The sequence below is a fragment of the Ahaetulla prasina genome, chromosome 12 (assembly GCF_028640845.1).
Source record: "Ahaetulla prasina isolate Xishuangbanna chromosome 12, ASM2864084v1, whole genome shotgun sequence".
Classification (NCBI taxonomy): domain Eukaryota; kingdom Metazoa; phylum Chordata; class Lepidosauria; order Squamata; family Colubridae; genus Ahaetulla; species Ahaetulla prasina.
The window spans coordinates 19,457,875-19,478,462 of record NC_080550.1 but is presented as its reverse complement, the minus strand read 5'-3'; the positions used below and the strand labels follow the sequence as shown (position 1 = coordinate 19,478,462).

Sequence of the window (20,588 nt, the reverse complement as noted above, 5' to 3'; positions counted from 1 at the left end):
TGACGACCAATTCTTTTTCGTTGTGGCGTTTTGTGGTCTTATTTTGATTTTATAGGGATTTTTCAGAGGGAGCGAGCCTGGTTCAACCTCAACCAAGGCACAAGGTAGTGTGTTTTCTTTTGGCTTGTTGCCTTTTGTGGTTTGCAACCCGTGTTCTATGACTTTTACACACACACACACACATGCACACACAAAATATATAAATTTAGCCACTAATCTGGAAGTTAAATTGTTTGTTTTAACAACAGTTATTAAACAAATCGTAGAGACCTGGTTCCCTAATCATATAAAATCATATGCCATCGATTTGACATTGACAAAGAATGGTGTAGGGATGCAAGGAGAAAATATGTGGCAGCTGTTACAAAAACATCGGCTTAGCTCGCAGTGAAGACAGGAGATGGTGAGGAAGAAACTCAACCATCTTGACTCTCTTAAGAAAGGAGAACCTGTCAGATTTTCAATTTCAAATGATCCCTCATTATACCCTATAACAGGGGTCTGCAACCTTAAACACTCAAAGAGCCATTTGAACCTGTTTCCCACAGAAAAGAAAATACCGGGAGCCACAAAACCCTTCCCATGCCTGACTATTTCTTGAGCAGCCATAAAACTAGCATATGTAGTTGAATTAAACACTCTGTTTTCTTCTGAAACTTTTCTTTTCTTGGATTTATCCAGGGTTGGCCTACCGAGGGGTTGAAAAGCTCAATAAATTGCGTGCCAGCAGGTGTCACACATTGATGGTTGTGATACATATTTTGAGTGACAGGGAGCCGCAGCAGAGGGATGAAAGAACCACATGCAGCTCCAGAGCTGCAGGTTGCTGACTGCTGCCCTATAACAACACAGTAGAGTAGTGAATATAGTGTCTGTTTCTTCATCTGGTCCATCTCAAAGGATTGAAAGATGCATTCTCATATCAAAATCGGATATCATCAGAATATTCAGCCATTCGGACCGGTTCGCCCGAACTGGTAGCGGAAATCAGGGGTGGGCCCACCTACCAGCCCCGGCTCTATGCCATCCTTTAGGCACATTTTTGAGCCGGGGCACATGCGCGGAAGGCCGGGCACATGTGCGGAAGGCGAGCGCGTGTGTGAACTGGGTGTGCGCGGGGCAAACCATTAGTAATATAATGTGAAACTCACTGCTGGACATCATGGCTTAGCTAAATTCAATTTATGGTTTGCTGAACAAACAACGACCTAGTGTTCTACTTGAACCTAGCCATATGTAGTCCTTCGAGGTAGACCACACTAGGGAACCAAAGTTATGAAGATGAATACTTCTTTAATTGAAGGGTTACCTATGGTTTTAATTAGGGCTTTTTATCATTTTTATTATAGTTTTTAAATGGGGTTAACCAAATTCGAATAAGATTTTTAAAATGCTTTTAATTCTATTTATAATTTGTTTTATGTTGGCTGTAAACCACCCTGAGTCCTTCAGGAGAAAGGCGATATAAAAATCAATCAATCAAACAAACAAACAAACAAATAAATACCTTTGACAGAATCTCGCAAATCCAAAAATGTCTTCTTCTTCCTTGCCTTCTTCTACAAAAGAACCAGGTTGGATCAAGTCTGAGATGCTTTCTCAGATTACATTCCTGCTTTGGGCTTAGATTTCTCTTATCGGATCACTGTTGGGGCTCTTCCTTCTGTTCCTCAAGATTATTCTCACATATCCATCACAACATTCCAAACAGCTGCAAAATTTGGTAGTGATAACTTTTATTTTGTTTACCAATGTCTTACTTAATCTTGACATCCATTATTTGTGTTCTTATAGGAAGCAAATAAATGTATATGCTGTAACATGGAGGGAAAAGTAATTGTAGGCATGCTCCCCACATGATACTAATATGTAATGTTTTAGGTTAGTGGTGTGAACCTAGTCAGTATTCATCATTTCAACAAGCTTATGTTTTAAGCAAACCGTTAATTAATACGCAATGCTAATCTCTATAGCACCATCTACAGATCTGGGAGAAATTCACTCAGTAGCCTTCATGGCTATTAAAAAAACTACCGGAGCTTACATCAAATTTTCCATTGGCCTTAAAGTAGCTACACAATTCTGATTAGATCCTTAATAATCCCATTAATTAAAACTAATGCAAATTAATAAATAAAGCATAGGTTTTTCCAATCCTCTGATTCTGGAACCCTGCAGTTAAATCTGACAATCATTCCAAAGATCTTAATATATGAGTTTCCAAAAAAAAATAAAAAATAGAGCCAGCATAATTATGCAATGTTGCTTACTTGATATTTGTTCCTAGACATTGAAATGGAATCCTGACACCCAGAGTGACGCTAAACACAGTATGATACATGTTGGAAATCTTTTTTTATGGCATTCACAATTTAATCTGAATAGTACACTTAGAGACAAACCAATTACAGTCAATTCCCCTTAGAAATTCCAATTACAGAAAATCCAAAGCACTTTAATGACAAAATCCTTTAAGGATTTAGGAGGTTGAGAGATTATGCCAAGAAATATCTCTCTGTTCATTGGCCTTTATTTTAGCATCACTGTCATAATTTTCCAAGTTCTGCAATTGGCTTTAGTCCATATGGGGGAAGGAGAATAGAGTGGAGTGGAGTGGAGTGGGATGGGATGGGATGGGATGGGATGGGATGGATTGGAATGGAATGGAATGGAATAGAATAGGGGAGGGGAGGGGAATGGAATGGAATGGAATGGAATGGAATGGAATAGAATAGAATAGGGGAGAGAATAGGAGAGGAGAGGAGAGGAGAGAAGAGAAGAGAAGAAAGAGAAGAGAAGAGAAGAGAAGAGAAGAGAAGAGAAGAGAAGAGAAGAGAAGAGAAGAGAAGAGAAGAGAAGAGAAGAGATCTAACCTGATTGCTAAAATGAATAGGCTAGGCTAGGCTAGGCTAGAATAGAACAGAATAGAATAGGAGAGGGGGAGGGAAGGGAAGGGAAGGGAAGGGGAGGGGAGGGGAGGGGAGGGGAAAGGAAGGAAGAGAAGAAAGCTAATCTGATTGCTGAAATGGATGGAAGAATAGAATAGAATAGAATAGAATAGAATAGAATAGAATAGAATAGAATAGAATAGAATAGGGGGAGGGAAGGGAAGGGGAGGGGAAGGAAGAGAAGAAAGCTAATCTGATTGCTAAAATGGATGGAAAAATAGAATAGAATAGAATAGAATAGAATAGAATAGAATAGAATAGAATAGAATAGGGGAGGAAGGAAGGGAGGAAGAGAAGAAAGCTAATCTGATTGCTAAAATGGATGGAAGAATAGAATAGAATAGAATAGAATAGAATAGAATAGAATAGAATAGAATAGAATAGAATAGAATAGAATAGGGGGAGGGAAGGGAAGGGAAGGGGAGAGGAGGGGAGGGGAAGGGAAGGGAGGGGAAGGAAGAGAAGAAAGCTGATCTGATTGCTAAAATGGATGGAAGAATAGAATAGAATAGAATAGAATAGAATAGAATAGAATAGAATAGGGGGAGGGAAGGGAAGGGAAGGGGAGAGGAGGGGAGGGGAAGGGAGGGGAAGGAAGAGAAGAAAGCTGATCTGATTGCTAAAATGGATGGAAGAATAGAATAGAATAGAATAGAATAGAATAGAATAGAATAGAATAGGGGAAGGGAAGGGAAGGGGAGAGGAGGGGAGGGGAGGGGAAGGGAGGGGAAGGAAGAGAATAAAGCTGATCTGATTGCTAAAATGGATGGAAGAATAGAATAGAATAGAATAGAATAGAATAGAATAGAATAGGAGAGGTGGAGGGAAGGGAAGGGAAGGGAACGGGAGGGGAGGGGAAAGGAGGGGAAGGAAGAGAAGAACGCTAATCTGATTGCTAAAATGGATGGAAGAATAGAATAGAATAGAATAGAATAGGGGGAGGGGAGGGGAGGGGAGGGAAGAGATCTAATCTTATTGCTAAAATGAATGGAGTGGAGTGGAGTGGAGTAGAGTAGAATAAGAGGGAGGAGGGAAGGAAAGAGATCTAATCTGAATGCTAAAATGTAGGGGAAAAACTATTACAAATAACCACATTACAGGGATTCAAAAAAACAATCAAGGTAATGACAACAACCATGAAATCAAAGCCCCCCCCCAACCTTTTTATGGCTAAAGCTTGACTTTTCTTGACTTCCTGCAATACGACTACAGTATTTATAACAAACCATAGTCTTCCCCTTTTTTTCAGCAATCCACATCCACAGGGAATGGAAATATTCGATTTTTTACTTTATGCCCCTTTTAAAATTATTTCAATTTATATAGCTGCCCGTCTTAAGTATGTGATTTTGGATGACTCAGAAACAATGAAAAACAGTATAAAAACACCACGGCTATATAAAAAAACCAACCACCAAATATCCTGTTTTGTCTGCCAAAGTTATGCAGAGAAACAGACTTGCTTCTCTCCTTCCTGATCACTGGATGTCAGAGTCTGCAAAACTTCAAAACATGACAGCCTAAATTGAGTAAGATCTGGAACTACTGTAGCAACAGCCTTTGGGTAATAAATATAGTCCTCAGCTGCTGGGAAGAATCTTAAGGTCCACGATGGGATCAAAACAAATAGACAAACGTATCACTCTAGCACTTAAAATCTTTGGAAATTGAACATCTCTTTGGCAACTACAATAAAGTCTGAAAACGAGACCATCATTCCATTCCTCCAGCTTACAGAGTGTTACAACACTGTGCATTTAATATTTGGGAGACAATTTTCTTTTTATTTGCATTTATATCCTGCCCTTCTCCGAAGACTCAGGGCGGCTTACACTATGTCAAGCAATAGTCTTCATCCATTTGTATATTATATACAAAGTCAACTTATTGCCCCCAACAATCTGGGTCCTCATTTTACCTACCTTATAAAGGATGGAAGGCTGAGTCAACCTTGGGCCTGGTGGGACTTGAACCTGCAGTAATTGCAAGCAGCTGCTGTTAATAACAGACTGTCTTAGCAGTCTGAGCCACCAGATTGCCAATATTGGTAGATCAGTATTTCTCGACTGCAGCGGGTTTAACCTGCGTTGATGTCAGCTCCCAGAATTTTCCAGCCAATGTGCTGGGAGTTGTGAATTCTGGGGGTTGAAATCCACACACCTTAAATTCATGAGGTTGAGAAACACGGCTGTGGGTCAGGGGTGGACTGCTGCGGGTTCGCAGGGGTTCGGGGCAACCTCTAGCTGAGATTCTGTGCAGTTCGGAGAACCCCCAAATTCCACTCCTGGCTGCCCCCCCCCAACCAGGAGTCCCCACGCGGCCCGTTTTGGATGCAGGTAAGTGCAGGGCGCGTATGGAGGTGAAATCTAAATTTCTTTCCTACCGGTTCTGTGGGCGTGGTTTGGTGGGCATGGCTTGGTGGGGGTCATGTGACTGGGGGTTCAAAAGACAGAAACTCACAACGATGTCCAGCTGGAGCAGGGTTGGACTATATGATCTTCAGGTCCCTTCCAGCCCTGGTTTATCCTCTGAAGCTGCATCTAGTGCTAGGTTTGTAGTCCTTCCTTCCTCTCTTTTTTCCTCCCTCCCTCCCTCCCTCCTTCCCTCCCTCCCTCCCTCCCTTCCTCTCTCTTTCTCTCTCTCTCTCTCTCAAATGAACCCCCCCCATTTTTTGCCTACATCTCCCATTTTTTGCCTAGCTTTTTTACCTTTTAAAAAATGCTTTTAATAGAATAGAATAGAATTTTATTGGCCAAGTGTGATTGGACACACAAGGAATTTGTCTTGGTGCATATGCTCTCAGTGTACATAAAAGAAAAGATACATTCATCAAGGTACAACATTTACAACACAATTGATGGTCAATATATCAATATAAATCATAAGGATTGCCAGCAACAAGTTATAGTCATACAGTCATAAGTGGAAAGAGATTGGTGATGGGAACTATGAAACGATTAATAGTAGTGCAGATTCAGTAAATAGTCTGACAGTGTTGAGGGAATTATTTGTTTAGCAGAGTGATGGCCTTCGGGAAAAAACTGTTCTTGTGTCTAGTTGTTCTGGTGTGCAGTGCTCTATAGCGTCGTTTTGAGGGTAGGAGTTGAAACAGTTTATGTCCAGGATGCGAGGGATCTGCAAATATTTTCACGGCCCTCTTCTTGATTCGTGCAGTATACAGGTCCTCAATGGAAGGCAGGTTGGTAGCAATTATTTTTTCTGCAGTTCTAATTATCCTCTGAAGTCTGTGTTTTTCTTGTTGGGTTGCAGAACCGAACCAGACAGTTATAGAGGTGCAAATGACAGACTCAATAATTCCTCTGTAGAATTGGATCAGCAGCTCCTTGGGCAGTTTGAGCTTACTGAGTTGGCGCAGAAAGAACATTCTTTGTTGTCCTTTTTTAATGATGTTTTTGATGTTAGCCGTCCATTTTAGATCTTGCGATATGATAGAACCTAGAAATTTGAAGGTTTCTACTGTTGATACTGTGTTTTCTAGTATTGTGAGAGGTGGAAGTATGGAAGGGTTTCTCCTAAAGTCTACCACCATTGCTACGGTTTTGAGTGTGTTCAGTTCCAGATTGTTTTGGTTGCACCACAAGGCTAGTCGTAAAAAAAAGTAAAAAACCTCTTTGGCTGAAGAGGTTGTTAAAAAATGCTTTTAAAAGAAAAAAAAAGGCTCTGATGATCATGTGCTCAGCTGGGCATGGGTGGGGGGGGCAGGAATTTTTGCTACCGGTTCTCCGAACCACCCACCGCCATTGCTACGAGGATCCGTAGCCCCTGACCTCACTCCAATCTTTTTTTTATAAGATGTTTTGTCTTCTTTTACAACATGCAACCATACTAGTTAGAATCTGAATGAGAAACTTGAACAGAGGTGTGCTTAGTGAATGAAAAAAGGGACGTGGTGGCTCAGTGGCTAAGACTTGTCCATTTAAAGGTCGGCAGTTCAGCGGTTCGAGCCCCTAGTGCCGCGTAACGGGGTGAGCTCCCGTCACTTGTCCCAGCTTCTGCCAACCTAGCAGTTCAAAAGCATGTAAAAATATGCAAGCAGAAAAATAGGGACCACCTTTGGTGGGAAGGTAACAGCGTTCCAGGCGCCTTTGGCATTGAGTCATGCCGGCCACATGACCACGGAGATGTCTTCGGACAGCACTGGCTCTTCGGCTTTGAAACGGGGGTGAGCACCGCCCCCTAGAGTTGGGAATGACTAGCACATATGTGCGAAGGGAACCTTCGCCTTTACTTTTTTAAGTGATCAAATGCATGTGGAGAAACTTTTGAACTACAGAACTTCTCTTTCATTGCTATTTTTCAACATTTCCCAACGCAAAGGGAATACATAGCTGTTAGTTTTGGTTTCTCTCAAGTTTTATTTTGATTTTATTGAAGAAAGTAGAGCCAAAACAAACATCTTTGCTCTGATTCTAGTTCACACTTTTTTCCTCCTCTGAACTGTTTTAATCAGAAGAGTGCATAAAACCTCCAGGACATTTAATCCATGTTTTGGCAGAGATTTACCAGCAGACATTCCTTAACTTTCCCCTACAAGTTTAAAAGAATAGCTCAGTCTAGTTGTATGGAATATATTGCTTCCTAAGAAATCCAATTTAGAGCTGAATAATTTCTATTTGCCAGAGATACCCTATAGAGCAGGGGTCACCAACCTTTCGGACCTCAGGGACCACTAAATTCATAATTTTAAATCCCGCAGACCACTAATATGAATTTTTGAAAAAGATAAATAGTATTTAGTGCAATATAAAAAAATGCAAATAATTTTTCTGCGGAGCACCGAAATTTTCTCGTGGACCACCAATAGTCCACGGACCACCAGTTGGTGACCACTGCTATAGAGAACATTTAGGTAAATGTTCTGCAGAAAAAACAATTGCTACCAACCTGCCTTCCACTGAGGACCTGCATACTGCATGAGTCAAAAAGAGGGCTATGAAAATATCTACAGACCCCTCACATCCTGGACATAAATTGTTTCAACTCCTACCCTCAAAACGAGACACTATAGAGCACTGCACACCAGAACAACTAGACACAAGAACAGTTTTTCCCAAAAACCCATCACTCTGCTAAACAAATAATTCCCTCAACACTGTCAAACTGTTCACTAAGTCTGCATTACTATTACCAGTAGTCTTCTCATCGTTCCTATCACCCATCTCCTCCCACTTATGACTGTAACTTTGCTTGTATCCTTACGATTTATATTGATTTATATTGTTTCCTAGTATGATTTGATTGCTTATTTGTACCCTATGACTATCATTAAGTGTTGTACCTTACGATTCTCAACAAATGTATCTTTTCTTTTTATGTACACTGAGAGCCTATGCACCAAAGACAAATTCCTTGTGTGTCCAATCGCATTTGGCCAATAAAGAATTCTATTCTATTCTATTCTATTCTATTCTATTCTGTTCTGTTCTGTTCTGTTCTATTCTATTCTATTCTATTCTATTCTATTCTATTCTATTCTATTCTATTCTATTCTATTCTATTCTATTCTATTCTATTCTATTCTATTCTATTCTATTCTATTCTATTCTATTCTATTCTATTCTATTCTATTCTAGGTCCTAGAATAGAATAGCTGAAGGCATTTCCTTAAGAGAGGAAACAAGCTATGAGCTAGATCCTAAACCCTTCTTTCCTCTCAAAATGTGGAACTATTTGATTCACATTATTGAAATTCTAGGGTAGATGAATCAATTGGATTGAGCTGGGTGGCTACAGAAACCAAATGAATGAATGAATGAATGAATGAATGAATGAATGAATAAGCAAAGCAAATATCTCAGTGTCAGACATGGCTGGGAAGATCCAGAATCAAATGTCCATTTGACCAAGAAATTTAGTGGATGAATGTTAGACAACACCTTGCTAGACCAAGTCAAAATCCATCTTTTCGTTTGTCATTGTTTCTTTATACCCCAAGCAGAATATGGGTAGTCCTCAACTTACAACAGTTCATTTAGTGATCATTCAAAGTGACAACGGCACTGAAAATAGTGACGTACGACCGTTTTTCAGACTTATGACCATTGCAGCATCCCAGTAGTCACGTGACTTACATTCAGATGCTTGACAACCGACTCACATTTATGACGGTTGCAGTATTCAGGAGTCACTTTCCGACCTTCTGACAAGCAAAGTTCAAGGGAGAACCCAGATTCACTTCACAACCGTGTTACTAATTTCACAACTGCAGTGATCCACTTAACCAATGTGGCAAGAAAAGTCGTAAAATGGGACGAATTCACCTCACAAATTTTATCCCTTCACAACGTACATTTCGGGCGCAATTGTGGTCTTAGGTTGAGGACTACCTGTACAGAATAATAGCATTGGAAGGGGCCTTGGAGGTCTTCTAGTCCACCCCCTGCTCAAGTAGGGGGCCTTATACCATTTCAGACAAGTGGCTGTCCAATCTCTTCTTAAAATCCTCCAGTAACAAAGTACACACAATCATCCTATGCAAAGACAGAATTTCCGGGAACAGTTGTAAGTCAAAAGAAAATTTTCTTGCTGTAATAGCACACCGTCAAAATAATTTTGCAACTCTACCGAAAGAAACCCACCACAGTACAAAGAAATTATTTCAGAGACCTAAAATATTTCAGAACTGCCAATTAAAGATGGCACCACATGAACTATAACCATTTTACTGTAAGTGCGTTCTTTTTTCTTTTTTCTCTCCCCACCCCAGCTACACTAGTTAATAATGCAGTGGATTTGCAGTAACAAAGTAAATGTTATTTTGATGATATTACCTGATTAAATTAAAGATGACATTAAAAGAACCATTTCAATGAAGAAGAGAAACCTCAAAAAGCGACTGTGGTTGAATGTTAACTCAGCTAGAGTCAAGTTTTATTTCTTGATTTTATTTCTTAAGCAAAATGATCATATTCATGTCCTGATTATTGAATGCTTGGGATAAAGGCCAAATAACATTCACATGTGGATGCACACACAAACATTCACATTTTAAGTGAGTAGGAAAGAAAGAAAATTTAAAAAAAAGTAAAATTCCTTGTTTATATCTATCCATGTATGTGTGTAAAGGGGGATAAGGCTTTAAATAATCTGAAATAGTCACCAGTATAACAACATCAACAACAACTGAAGAATTACTCTGGTAATATTGAACTGCAAACTAGGGCATACAAAACTTTTGCCAGACCAATTCTTGAATACAGCTCATCTGTCTGGAACCCGCACTGCATATCGGACATTAGCATATCGGACACCAGCATGCCTACAATCCCTGTCCTAATGTTTTCTTTTAACCATATCCTTTACATGTATTTATAATTATGTTTACACTTGTATCTGTTGTGGCTCTAGTCCCCGCACCTGACCCCATGCCCGAAAGTGACTCTGAGAGTGAGAGGGAAGGGCCAGTAAGGCTTACCTCAGGAGCACCGAGTCCTTTGCCCCGGCTCCAGGAGCCAGAACCAGGCCAGTCGGAGGACGTAATGAGGTCAACATCCCCTGATTTCTCCTTTCCTCAGGCTACGCCTACAGACGCAGCTGATAACCATATTAATCAAGCCTGGACCGACCCGCGCTTCAGAAGATTAGAGAGGCGGCGTCATCAAAGGGAAGGGTGGGGCAGGAGCCCCACCCCACAGGATATATAAGGAGCTTTGGGACTGCTCTTACTTCTACGGGAAGAAAATTAGCTGAACCGTGTCGAAATGAGCTGAAGTCTTAATCTGTTTGAACTTTTTGGCAGGCAGCTGCGTTTTCTCAGCCAGGACTATAGGAGCCGTGTAACCACTGGCTGTAGGCCAGCTCGTTACTCCAAAGTGAGGACGGAGACAGAACAGTATCTGTCATAAAATACATGCTTCATGAAATAAATAAATAAATAAATAAATAAATAAATAAATAAATAAATAAATAAATAAAATAAAATAAAATAAAATAAAATAAAATAAAATATAAAATGCATAGCAATCAAGGGATTTTTTTTTAAAAAAAATCTCTGACATAAATTGTTTATATAAAAGAAAGAAAGAGATGAAATGAAGTTTCATTTCATGAGGTTTTCTTTGCACATTTTTGTTCACATTAGACCAGATTGTTTAGAGAAGAAAATCCTGCCTTTTTCCAAAGCACCTGAACCATCATAACTTCAGTTGTCTCTGTTTGCTCCTGTGAGTTCCCATGCTGATAAAATATACAGGGAAACCTCGTTTTAATGGTCTAATTAGAGGGAAGGGGTTAACAAAAGTCCAATTGAAGCGTCCATCAACTGGGGACCTTTACATTGTTTGTGTCAGGGCACGGTGACATAAATTAAGGCAAACAGCACAGCTTCATCTGGATAGTGACGTCATCACCCCAACCTCTTTGCCCTTCCTGAAGACCCAGGGTAGATTAATGTCTTCTGGATTTCTAGTTCCTGACATCTGCCATGCAGGAAAAAAGAATCCAAACGTTGAAAAGACAACATTAGAATAGAATAGAATAGAATAGAATAGAATTTTTTATTGGCCAAGTGTGATTGGACACACAAGGAATTTGTCTTTGGTGCATACTCTCTCAGTGTACATAAAAGAAAAGATACATTTGTCAAGAATTCTAAGGTACAACACTTAATGATAGTCATTAAACAATCAATATCAATATAAATCATAAGGATACAAGCAACAAAGTTACAGTCATCCCTAGAGAATCCCTAGGGCTGTGTAAAGGGGTGAGCTCCCGTTTCTGACAACCTAGCAGTTCGAAAGCACGTTAAAAAAATGCAAGTAGAAAAATAGGGACCACTTTTGGTGGGAAGGTAACAGCGTTCCGTGCACCTTTGGCATTGAGTCATGCCGGCCACATGACCACGGAGACATCTTCGGACAGCGCTGGCTCTTCAGCTTTGAAACGGAGATGAGCACCGCCCCCTAGAGTCGGGAACGACTAGCACATGTGGGTGAGGGGAACCTTTACCTTTATGTCAGGCCAATGTACATGTATCTATTCTGAGAACTCTGTCAATATTAGTTTTGCTATATGATGCCTTGGTTTTCCTTTGGCTTTCCTTATTTTAACTTTGTGTGGTCATGGGGTTTCCTTTCCTATTGGATTTTCTTTGGTTGTTTTTTTTTTTTTTTGGTAACCTGGTTGCTAGCCACCCAGAGTTACACAGACCTTTACGTTTTCTCAATAAGTACAGGCAGGAATGACCTAAAGTCAGGGGAATTTGATCCAATGAATGCAAACCCATTGTACTGAGATAAATTGAAATTTAACTGAAACCTAGTCTACTACCTGCTCTCTTGAGTCACAAACAAGTAGTTGATTATAACAAATAAAATAAAGTCCAGTATCTGACAATATTCACAGGACAGGGTTGTAAACTAGGGTAACACTAATGATTTAATGAAGTGATGGTCTTAATCTTGCCTATAGATTTTAAAGATTTTTAAAAAATGTTTTAAAAGTTATGTTTGCCAAGGAACTGGAAGCCTTTAATACGCTTTAAAGCATGTAAGGTCATTATGCATCATCGTTCCAATATTTCCTCATCTTTTGTTGTTTTTTAAAAAAATCTGTTTGAATGTTGCAAGCTGTCTCCATCTCTCCTTCTTTTTCTCTCTCTCCCTCTCCCTTCTTTTCCATCCAACCATCCTTCTTCCTCCCTCCCTTCCTTCCTTCCTTTGGTGAAATTCAATTTTTTTTATTACCGGTTCTGTGGGCGTGGCTTGGTGGGTGTTGCGTGATGAGCGAGGTGGAGGAAGGTTACTGCAAAATCTCCATTCCTCTCCACTCCTGGTGGAAGGATATTGCAAAATCTCCATTCCCACCCCACTCTAGGGCCAGCCAGAGATGGTATTTGCCAGTTCTCCGAACCTGTTTCTGCTACCGGTTCTCCAGAACCTGTCAGAACCTGCTGGATTTCACCCCTCCTTCCTTCCTTCCTTCCTTCCTTCCTTCCTTCCTTCCTTCCTTCCTTCCTTCCTTCCTTCCTTCCTTTTCCATGCAACCATCCTCCTTCCCTCCCTTTCTGTATTTTCCTTTCTCCCTCCCTCCCTCCCTCCCTCCAAGGGTAAAATTCATACTAGGCTCCCTTTTCCATTTCCTGCAAAAGGGATAACAACCCCTTCTATCCTGTAGGATCTGGAAAGTGTTGTAAATTTGGGATCCACTGCTTGGAACATAACTGGAGGAGAAAATGTGACAATTTTAAGTATACATTGCCTCTGAAAAGTCACCCAAGAGGGAGATCTTACTCCCTAGAGGATGACAAGTAGATACTCTTGACGTTATCTCCCAAAGGAGTCATACACCTTGTGTGCCCTCTAGAGAGAAAGTTAAGAAGAGGTTTTAAGAGGAGGGTTATAATGACAGAAATGTGTTCAGCTGTGAAATTAAAAGTAATACAGCATGACATACAACGTTATGTGTTGAGGTTCATCAAAAGCCATAATTAGGCGACATTAAACTACTAACACCACCATAGCCAAATTGCAAAGATTATATCCAGAAAGCCTCAATAACAATTCTGGAATGGTCTTGTTAGCAGCTCCAAGAATTGCAAATGGCTGGTACCCAGGTAGATTTCATGTGTTCCCTTGATAAGCAGTAAAATATTGAAGATGGTTAAGAATTCTGTCAACATTCCTGAACTCTTTTATACAGATACAGTAAATCGTGCTTATTCGGTTTAGGGTAAAAGCTCAGGTTTCATAAAAGTCTGTGAGATTGAGGCTGCAAAGTGATTAGAAACTCTCAGGAACATTGAACAAACTTTATTCGCACAGGGCAGTGGATAAAATGTTTGGAATTGAAAGGATCTCCATTTTTTCCTGGATAATACATATAGATGCCTTGGTGGGGGGGGGATGATACATGAATGACAGTTCAATTAATTTTCAATATAATTGAAATATTAAGGTACTGATGTGTAACACCTGTTAAGAGACAACTGAACCAGTGGTGGGATTCAAATTTTTTTACTACCAGTTCTGTGGGCGCGGCTTGGTGGGCTTGGCAGGCTTGGTGGGCGTGGAAGGGGAAGGATACTGTAAAATCTCCATTCCCTCCGGATCAGCTGGGACTCAGGAGGCAGTGAATAGATGGGGGCAGGGGCTGGTTAGAGGTGGTACTTACCGGTTCTCTGAACTACTCAAAATTTCTGCTACCTATCCCCACCTGCAACAAGCCAAAAATGGGGCACGTGGAGGCCGAAAATGGGGCGTGCAGAGGAGATGCTAGGCGGCACCAGCAATGGGCAGTGGTGATCCCCAGAACCTGCAACTGCTGATAGGTGGTCTTCTGGGAGGCCAATCTAACCGCCAATCAGCTGCTCGTGCTAAATCAGGCTATGCTGAAGCTGATCGGGCTGTTTGCTACAAGGAGGCAAATTGCTGGGAGGCAGACGCGGGACAGGTTTTTGTTTTTTTCTTGTTTTCCTCCCCAAAAGCTAGGTGCGTCTTATAGTCTGAAAAATACAGCATGTGGGTTTGCGCAGGAATTAGCTAGATCTGGTTTTGCCCTCATCTGTGCAGAAATGATGTACTCAATAAAGTTTTGCATTAAGAGATTGGATCGTCTTGACTGTGCCTGCTTTGGTTGGCTTCGTCAGTCGGAACGTTGACACCTTTATTATTTTTACAAATAACTCAAAGTGGCAAACATATTCAATACAACAACGAAAACTCTGTGAGGTGAATTGTGCTGAGAAAGAGTCAGTGGCCCAAAATTACCCAGCTGGCTTTCATGGCTAAAGCACAATTAGAACTCATGGTCTCCCATTTTCTAGCTTGGTGCCTTAACTACTAGATTAAAGGTAAAGGTAAAGGTTCCCCTTGCACATACTTGGTAGTCATTGCTGACTCTAGGGGGCGGTGCTCATCTCCGTTTCAAAGCCGAAGAGCCAGCGCTGTCCGAAGACGTCTCTGTGGTCATGTGGCCAGCATGACTCAACGCCAAAGGCGCATGGAACGCTGTTCCCTTCCCACCAAAGGTGGTACCTATTTTTTCTACTTGCATTTTTACATGCTTTCGAAACTGCTAGGTTGGCAGAAGCTGGGACAAATAACGGGAGCTCACCCCATTACACGGCACTAGGGATTTGAACTGCTGAACTGCCAACCTTTCGATCAACAAGCTTAGCATTTTAGCCACTAAGGCACCACGCCCCTCTAATCCTGGTTAGGAGAATATAATTTTCTTTCATTTTCTCGGAATGCTCCTTGATGGGACGGTTTAAAAAGAGCAACTCTGTGTGTGTGTGTGTGTGTGTGTGTGTGTGTGTGTGTGTGCATGTTTGTGTCTGTGCATGCATTTTGCACCAACGGTTGCAAATTTCCCAGACCAAGAGCACTTAGTCCTTTGGCTTAGGGACTGCTTTCCATGCCGCACTGTTCGGTGTGCTTTTAAACATACCCAGCCTTATAGATCTTAAATGACTTTCCTGCTCAAACTCTGGGGGAAAGGAAAAGTGTTATAAATAGCGGCAGGGTGCAACATCATTCTTTACCGTACTCAGGAGGCTAAGCAAAAGGGGCAGAGCAATTATGCTATTGAACAAGGCGAGGCATTGCCCACCAGCTTCATTATGATTGGAGAGCTTTATCTGATCTCAGCACAGAGCGGTTGGTAGCCCCTGGTAGAGGCCAGTGGGAGCGCAGGGAAGTCTTTCTCAATCAAATGTTTTCCAAACATTCTGGACAACTAGTGAAGCATTATGGGAAATAAAGACCTACATACTTAGGAGGCATTTATGCTGTATAAGACTGTCTGGTATGTGTGTGTCAGAGAGAGAGAGAGAGAGAGAGAGAGAGAATGTGAGAGAGATGGAAAAAGAGACAGACAGAGAGAAACAGACAGACAGAGAGAGATGGACACACACACTTAATATAAAGAGACATACACACACAGATGGAGAAAGAGAGAGAGACACACACAACGCACAGAGAGAAATGGATAGAGAGAGGGAGAGGGAGGGAAAGAGAGGGAGAGGGAGAAAGAAAGAGATGGAGAAAGAAACACACACACATACACAGAGAAGGAGAAAGAGAGAGAGACAGAGACAGAGACACACACACAGAGAAAAATGCATAAAGAGAGGGAGAGCGGGAGAGGGAGAAAGAGAGAGGGAGATGGAGTCTTCTCCTACCAATTTCTATGACCTAAATTAAGGTAAAGGTAAAGGTTCCACTCTTACATATGTGCTAGTTGTTTCTGACTCTAGGGGGCGATGCTCATCTCCGTTTCAAAGCCGAAGAGTCAGCGTTGTCCAAAGACATCTCTCTGGTCATCTGGTTGCCATGACTCAACGCCAAAAGCGCACGGAACCAGTGATGGGATTCAACCAGTTCTCACCACTTCATCAGAACCGGTTGTTAACTTTCTAAGCAGTTTGATGAACTGGTTGTTGGAAGAAATCATTAGGGCAGAGAACCGGTTGTTAAATTATTTGAATCCCACCACTGCACGGAACGCTGTTCCCTTCCCACCAAAGGTGGTCCCTATTTTTCTACTTGCGTTTTTTACGTGCTTTCGAACTGCTAGGTTGGCAGAAGCTGGGACAAGTCACGGGTGCTCACCTCGTTACATGGCACTAGGGATTTGAACCGTTGAACTGCTGACCTTTCTATCAATAAGCTCAATGTCTTAGCCACTGAGCTACTTTTACAGCAAGCAATATATATATATATAGTTTGCTGTAAAAGGCCACTTTGTGCTAAAGCAATAGAAAAACCAACGGGGTGGGATGGGGAGAGAATCAGGCTAAGCTCGATTTGCTTCTTCCTTTTGCAACACCCTGCCCCACTTCTCCAGTCCTTCTCTAAACTTTATTCATTTATTTATGATTCATCAACAAATACAAGAAAACAAGTAACAGAATAGACACAGACATGGACACATTAAAAATTTTTTGTCACACACACAAAAAAGGGTATAAATTGGCAAAAACAGCCATAAACACATAGAATGATTACGTACAACTTTGTTGCTTGTATCCTTATGATTTATATTGATATTGATTGTTTCCTGATTGCTTATTTGTACCCTATGCCTATCATTAAGTGTTGTACCTTATGATTCTTGATGAACGTATCTTTTCTTTTATTTACACTGAGAGCATATGCACCAAGACAAATTCCTTGTGGGTCCAATCACACTTGGCCAATAAAAAATTCTATTCTATTCTATTCTATTCTATTCTATTCTAGTCTAGTCTAGTCTAGTCTAGTCTAGTCTAGTCTAGTCTATAATTGGGAACAGTACAACAGGGACGGTAGGCGCTTATGCATGCCCCCTTAAAGACCTCTTAAGAAACGTGAAAGGTCCATGGTAGACAGTTTACGGTAAAAGGTATGGGTATTAGACAATAGGATCAGGTAAATTGTTCCAGACATTTACTACTCTATAGCAAAAGTCATATTTCCTACAATCAAAATTAGAACGAATTACATTGAGTTTGAATCTATTGATAGCCCTTGTATTATTATGGTTGAAATTAAAGTACTCATTTAAAGGGAGAACATTTTGGTAAATAATCTTATGAACTAAGCATAGGTCAAAACATAGACAATGTAGTTCAAGGCTTTCTAAGATTTCAAGCCTGGTGGGATAGGGAATTTTATTTCAAGCAGAAGATTTGAGAATTCTCCTAGTAAAATATCTCTTTCCCCGATTATAGTGCTTGGAGGACGCAGATGCAAATATATATCAGGACTAACAAATGTTCTGCTTTCCTCTTCCGTGTTTTATAAAAGGTGTTGCTCACGATGGGAAGTTAATGCCATTTGAAATGGCCCGTTTCATGAAGGTATCCTCCACCCCCCCACCCAGCCCCCAGCTGCGTACAGGTCTACCATGAGCTCCCCCAATCCAATAAGGTTTTCAAACTCTACTGACAAGACAACAACAACAACCAAAAAAAAAAAAAAAAGGAAGAAAGGAAAAGAGGTTATTGGTGGATGGAATTTCTTTGGAGGGACATAATGATCCAGCCACAGAGAAGCAACTGTCTAAAACTCTCAGGTGGGAGTGGGGGGGTGGGGTGGGGTAGTTTGACTGGCTCTAACCACCCAGCTGTAAAAGGAAACTTGAGCAAAGGGAAGGACATAAGCAACACAGGCGGCTTATCCTCAATGCCGCTTTTGCAACTGGTGGCAATAAATGGAGCTCCGCATTATTGAATCATCCCTTTGCTGGCACACACAGATTCCTTCCTTCCTTCCTTCCTTCCTTCCTTCCCTTCTTTCTTTATTCCTTCCTTCCTTTCTTTCTTCTTCCTTCCTTCTTTCCTTCCTTCCTTCCTTCTTTTTTCTTCCTTCCTTCTTTCCTTCTTTCTTTCTTTTTTCTTCCTTCCTTCCTTTCTCCCTTCCTCCTTCCCTCCCTCTCTCTCTCTCTTTCTTTCTCTCTCTCTCTCTCCCTCTCTCTTTCCTTCCTTCCTTCCTTCCTTCCTTCCTTCCTTCCTTATTGCTTATTTGTAGCCTATGATTATCATTAAGGGTTATATCATTAAGTATTAAATTTGTACCTTATGACTATCATTAAGTGTTGTAAGTGTTGTATCTTGATGAAGGTATCTTTTCTTTTATGTACTCTGAGAGCATATGCACCAAGACAAATTTCTTGTGTGTCCAATCACACTTGGCCAATATCCTATCCTATCCTATCCTATCCTATCCTATCCTACCCTACCGTACCCTACCCTACCCTTCCTTCCTTCCTTCCTTCTTTTCTTCCTTCCTTCCTTCCTTTCTTTGTAGGCTTGTAGCAGAGAATCGAAGCCTCTTGAATCTCTGCCGTTTCCTCATGCCGAGATAGAGGTAGCTGCTCGGTTAGCGAGCGAGGAATGCTTGGAGAAGCGATTTTCATGCCAAGCCCAGTGGCTAATCATACAATTGCTGCCAATTCCCAGGTTGCCTTCTGTACAATTATAACAAAGTGCAGGGGCATCCCTCTGCCGAAGACAACGTGGTCTTTGATTTAATTGATGTGATATCCATGCAGTTGCTTACCGTCTCCTCTATAAATATGCACAGTGCATTCATACAAACGCTGTGAGAATAAGGGGTGGGGGGGAGCATAAAGATACCCTCCTGAAATTAAACAGAAAGAAGTCATTTAATGATATGATTTACGCCCGCGTGTGCACACGCACATACACACACACAGATATAAATTGGAGAAGAATAGGTATTCAAGTGGAATCAGCTCCAGCTGATTATTATTGGAGGGATAATAAAATTTGAAAGTATAGATTTTCTGTTTTTCATTTCCCCTTGGAGGGGGGAGAGAGTCTCTTTGTGAAATAAATTCCTTCATGATGGGGATTTGAAGAAATGAAGGGGGGAAAAAAGCAAAATAGAGAAAATATGTTTAAGTCCTTTTACAATACAGTCATTACTGCATGGGGTACGTAATGAGAAGTATTTCAGCTTTCCAGCCTGAAAAAAATTTCACACACGCTGAAAGTTTGAAAGAAGGAGCTGCCTGTCAGCTTACAGCTTCAACATCTTTCAGGTAAAATAGGGTGGGTAATTTAGGTCAGGGGACGGGGTGGCTCAGTGGCTAAGACACTGAGTTTGTCTATCGAAAGGTCAGCAGTTCGAATCCCTAGTGCTGCATAATGGTGTGAGCTCCCGTGACTTGTCCCAGCTTCTGCCAACCTACCAGTTCGAAAGCACGTAAAAAATGCAAGTAGAAAAATAGGGACCACCTTTGGTGGGAAGGGAACAGCGTTCTGTGTGCCTTTGGCGTTTAGTCATGCCAGCCACATGACCATGGAGACGTCTTCGGACAGGCTGGCTCTTCGGCTTTGAAACTGAGATGAGCACCCCCCCCTAGAGTCGGGAACAACTAGCACATATGTGCGAGGGGAACCTTTACCTTTACCTTAATTTAGGTCATAGGCATTGGTAGGAGACAGGAGGTGAAATGCTGGAAAATAGAGCACTTGATAATGCTACTGTTTTGCCCCAACTTAACGCATTGCTCTATTGAAGTGATGAAAGATGTGATCGCAAAGCTATTGTTGAACCAACCGTAAGTCCAGTTGGCATCGAATCTGGCGTAGATACAACTGCCACCTTGTCTTCACCTCAGGAAGCAAAATCCCTTGGAACAGCATTCTTTATAATGCAATGCACCTAAGCCTTCTGTGGGAAGGAACAAAGTCATTCAAAGTTGGATGGCACCTTTTTGGAAATGCGTTGGAAGTCCAGAGCGACCCCTGTTCCAGCCTGACGTAAGAAGCACATAAAACTGAGATTTCAATTCTACTGAAATGACTGGGTCATTCCAATTGCTTTACGGTACAATCTTGCACACAGCTACTTTTGAAATAACCCTCAACGGGTTCAACTCCCTGACTTCCTTTCAAACAGGCAAGTTATAAGATTGCAGCTCTAATATTCTTCTTTTTTTTTTTTTCCTTTCTTCCCCCTCTGTCTCCAACCAGATAACTACTAAGGTGCTGATGAAGGACCTTTTTTAAAATGTGATATTTCCATGGCCTTCATAAGAACTTTTAATAGCACGCTGGAAGGTTCGAGGTGCCACTCTTAATTTGCATATTTTGACTTGTGCAGAAAAGGAAGAAACAGATCCTTCAAGGTCAACTTTCTACCGAGAAATTCTTCTATTAAAAGCCCA

General features: G+C 41.2%; 1 protein-coding gene and 1 long non-coding RNA gene across 9 annotated transcripts in view; one reads left to right on the top strand and one right to left on the bottom strand.

Annotated features, from left to right (window-relative positions):
- Positions 1-20,588, bottom strand: part of WWOX (WW domain containing oxidoreductase) — a 736,218-nt gene that overhangs the window by 196,244 nt on the left and 519,386 nt on the right. The gene's annotated exons all lie outside the window — the stretch shown is intronic.
- LOC131184147 (uncharacterized) overlaps positions 1-20,588 on the top strand; it is a 153,136-nt gene that overhangs the window by 36,514 nt on the left and 96,034 nt on the right. The window lies entirely within an intron of this gene.